A 4,075-nucleotide genomic window follows, 5' to 3' on the forward strand; every position below is an offset into this window, starting at 1 on the left:
GATTTTCCTTAGACTGTATCACCTGCAGAAGGCTTCTTGGTGAGGGGGTGGGACTTTGGGTTCATTTCCATTCATTCTCTGTGCTGAGATTTTTGTCTGGTTGGAACTTGTGCCGGTCTTGTGCACTGCTGTCAATCTTTGTGAGTTTGTTACCTGCCCTGCTGTTTTCTTGGAGTCATCCACCATCCCAATAAAGAAATGAAAACTCAAACATCTTTCCGTGTCCACTAGAGGTCACTGTTTTCAGTTTCTCTCACCCTAGCCAAGGTCCTTAGAGGAGACCTTTCAGAAACCAGATTAGCAGGCAAGGCAACCAACCCAGTCACAAAACCTTCCAATCTGCCAAAACCTACCATCTGCCTTGCCTGCGAGAGGCGCCGAGGCAGTGATGTCACAGAACTTGTGGGAGTGGCCAACCAATGACTAATCTAATTCAAGGCCCATGTCACAAAAGGAAGCCCACGCCCCACACTGCCTGGATAACCAGGAACCAGAGGCTGGAGAGCCCAGAGACCTCTGGATTCTCCAGTTAATTTTGTGCATCAAGTTTTGCAACAATCTTATTCATGCTGGTCTCCAATACCTTTTCTCCCTCATCACCGTTTCTGCAAGAATATTGTGAACCTTGTCTATACGAAATAGTAAACCCAGTTCACAGACATTTAAAAAAAAAAAAACCATTTGTCTAATGTCGACACAAACAGATATAAAATGTCAAGTTCACTTTCTGATGAATCTACACAGAAGACAATAATGTCTTCTGCGTGATTACACACATTCTCATTGCGTACCTCCTAGTGATTTGCTGTTGGCTCATCTTAACTATAGGGCGGGCAGAACTGGGAGACCCAAGGCTTCCTGTGGTTGCTGAAGGTGAGACTGACCTTGACCATGGCTGGTCAGCACTCACCTGGTGGGGACTGGGGCCAGGGTGGGCTTGCGAGCCTAGAGTCCTCACCTTCAGGAGACTGCTGCTGCTTTCCTACTGCCCCCTCTAAACTACCTTTTGTTTCTCCCTTAGACAGTTTCCGTTTTCCCTGTTGCAGATGATACCGTCTTTAACATTTTCATAGCTAAGCCTTTCTACCTTTCTGTATACCTTCAATTACTTCATCTCTATACTATGGAGTAAAATTCCCTGGATTGTGTTGTTTATATATGCATGCATCTGAGTTTATGTATATGCTTTGTAAGCATGGGGGACACAGAAGAAGTCAGAAAGGCACATAGGATCCTCTGGAACTGAGGTTCTGGGTGGTTTTGAACTCGGGTGAGCTGCCGGAAACTGCAGGTCCTCTGCTTAAGACTCTTCCCTGCTAAGCAACACCTTTGGTTACATTGTTTCCTGCTAAGCCACACCTCCAGCCTTCAGTTACATTGTTTCATGTCTATTGGTTACATGGGCATTGCTAAGCAATGCTGTAGGTATGGCTTAAGGAAACGCAAGTGTAGCCTAAGAACGTCTTGTTAGGCAGCTGCAAGAGACCACAGGCCACCAGGGACTCATATCCTCAAGCCCCTGACACTGCTCTTCCTGCTCCAAAGTAGAGTTGCTATCCCAGCGTCTAAGAGAACGGATGAGTTCTCCTGGGCCCGCACCTTGTCACATCTGGTGCCACATGACTCACACTTGGAGTCTGATGTCTTTCACTCCATAGTCTTTTTTTGAGATGTGGCATGTGACTGTTGATGTGCATTTCCATGACCATCTAGCTGGCGTTCCTGTGTGAAAATACCATGATGACATACAAGGTTTTAACATTTTCTTAATCTCATGAGAAATAGAGGTGTATGTATTTCTGTGTCTTTTGGTATAGACATTTCAATTTTTCTGCATATACACATACATGTTCTAGATGGTGCTAGGCACTTTATCTAAGTGGATGTGCCAGTGTGCACTTCTGCCTTTAGTGTGTGACATTTCTACCCCCTGGTCTCTTTAATAAAATAGTCATTTCCACCTTAGCAAGTGTGGTAGTGGGAAAGTAGAACCATACTGTGATTTCAGTTCTCACTGGGTGTCTTTCTGTTAGGCATCTCTAGCAAGGCCCATCTCAGACTGTTTATCTACCGTCTCTGAGTCGTTTTTCTTATGAATTTTAAAGATGTAGATATGAGAACTGCACTGTTCATACACACTGCAGACATGTCTTCTTCACACTTTATGGCTTATCATTTTACCCCACTCCCACCCCCCATGTTTGACGAACATAAGTTCACAATTTTATTTTTTAAATGCCTTATTTATTTGCATGCTACACTTGTGCAGTGTCTTCAGAGTCCAGAAGAGGGCGTTGGAGTCTCTGGAGCTGGAGTTCCAGGCTATGGTGAGCTGCCCAGCGTTGGAGGTGAAGATCAAAGTTGTACCCTCTGCAAGAGCTGCAAGTTTCCCTAACTTCTGCACCCTCTCTCCAGCCTCCGAAATCCATAATCTTAATGAAGAACTATTTATCAAGAATTTTATTACAGAGCATATTTTATTCTACTTTCTCTCGTTTCACAGATTGAAAATACTAAATCACTGGAGGGCTGTCAGACGCTGAGATTTAAATGTGAACATTTGACTCCAGAGCCCAAATCCCTAAATAGTAGGCTATATTACATTTTTAAAAATCCTTAAACATATTTGATGAGAGTTTCATACATAATCCATCTAAAGTATATGTTTTCTTTTTATTGGCATATATTCATTGTGCATGGTGATGGGTTTCATAAAGTAATCTCCTTCAAGTGCGGCTTGTATTCCAAGCATCCCCCAGTTCCCCTTTCTCTTCTCTTCTTTGCTTCTACTTGTCTCCTCTCTTGCTATGTGCACTGTGTGTATGTGTGTGCTTATATATGTGTGTTTGTGTATGTGTTTGTGTGTGTGCTTGTGTCTATGTGTTTGTGTATGTGTTTCCATGTGTGTGTTTGTATGCATATGTGTATGTTTCTGTGTGTGTTTGTATGAATGTGTGTATATTTGTGTGTGTTTGTATGTTTTTGTGTGTGTATGTTTGTATGAATGTGTGTATATTTGTGTGTTTGTATGTTTTTTGTATGTTTGTGTGTGTGTTTCTCTGTGTGTTTGTATGAATGCGTGTATGTGTTTGTATGTTTTGTGTGTGTATGTTTGTGAATGTATGTGTGTTTCTGTGTGTGTTTCTATGCATATGTGTGTATATTTGTGTGTGTACTGTGTGTGTGTATGTACATGTGGTCCTATGTATCTAAAACACCCTAGGATCCACAAATAAGAGAAAACCAACCTAGTATTTGTTCCTTTGAGCCTTGCTTATCTTGCTTAATGATTACCAGTTACAAGAATTTTCAACAATGACATAATTTCATTCTAGTTATTTATGAGTGAATAAAGCTCTAGTACACATATTCACATATACATACACACATATAATTATAGATATGTATGTGTACATGTAATCTATACATATTTATAATCAGTTTCCTTATCCATGCATGTTGATGGACACCTAGGCAGACTCCAAAGTCTGGCTATTATGAGCAGTGTGCAATAAGCATGGATAAGCAGGTGTTCCTGTGGTATACTGACTCAGAATCCCTCAGGCATGTACCCAGAAGTTGCAAAGAAGGGTTATGTGACAGTACTTATTTTCAGTTTTTTTCTTAGGAATCTCCATACCAATTCCACAGTAGCTAAACTAATTTACACTCTTACCAGCAGTGAATGGGGCTGCCTTCTCCCTGGGGCATCCCACAGGATTCATTTGTTTTCATTAGGATGCTCTTAGGGAAGTTCTCATTTACATGCTGGCTAAGGATGCTGAGCGCCCAGAAGCACCAGGTGAAGACTCATTTCTTCAGTGTTACTATGTTTCATTTTCCCACAAATTGCGGGGGTCTAGATCTTGTGAGTCTATTCCTTTTCCTACTGCCCCTGCTGTTTTGAGCTGGCTGTCCAGGCCTGCAACTCAGGCGTGTCCATGTTTTAGTTAAACTTTTCTGGCTATAAGTAGCTCTTTACTCTCCATATAAATTTTATGTTTATCAATTTGCATAAGAAGATGTATGCAATCAATATATTTCTAAGGTTGCATCATAGATGTATGTAAATCAA

The 4,075-nt window shown here is 41.5% G+C and overlaps 1 pseudogene; it reads right to left on the reverse strand.

Moving 5' to 3' along the window:
* Positions 1-445: 445 nt before the first annotated feature.
* LOC110307679 (AP-3 complex subunit sigma-1 pseudogene) lies at positions 446-893 on the reverse strand (annotated as a pseudogene).
* Between the last annotated feature and the right edge of the window lie 3,182 nt (positions 894-4,075).

This window comes from Mus caroli, unplaced genomic scaffold, assembly GCF_978045245.1.
Source record: "Mus caroli unplaced genomic scaffold, Mus_caroli_1 scaffold_15, whole genome shotgun sequence".
NCBI lineage: Eukaryota > Metazoa > Chordata > Mammalia > Rodentia > Muridae > Mus > Mus caroli.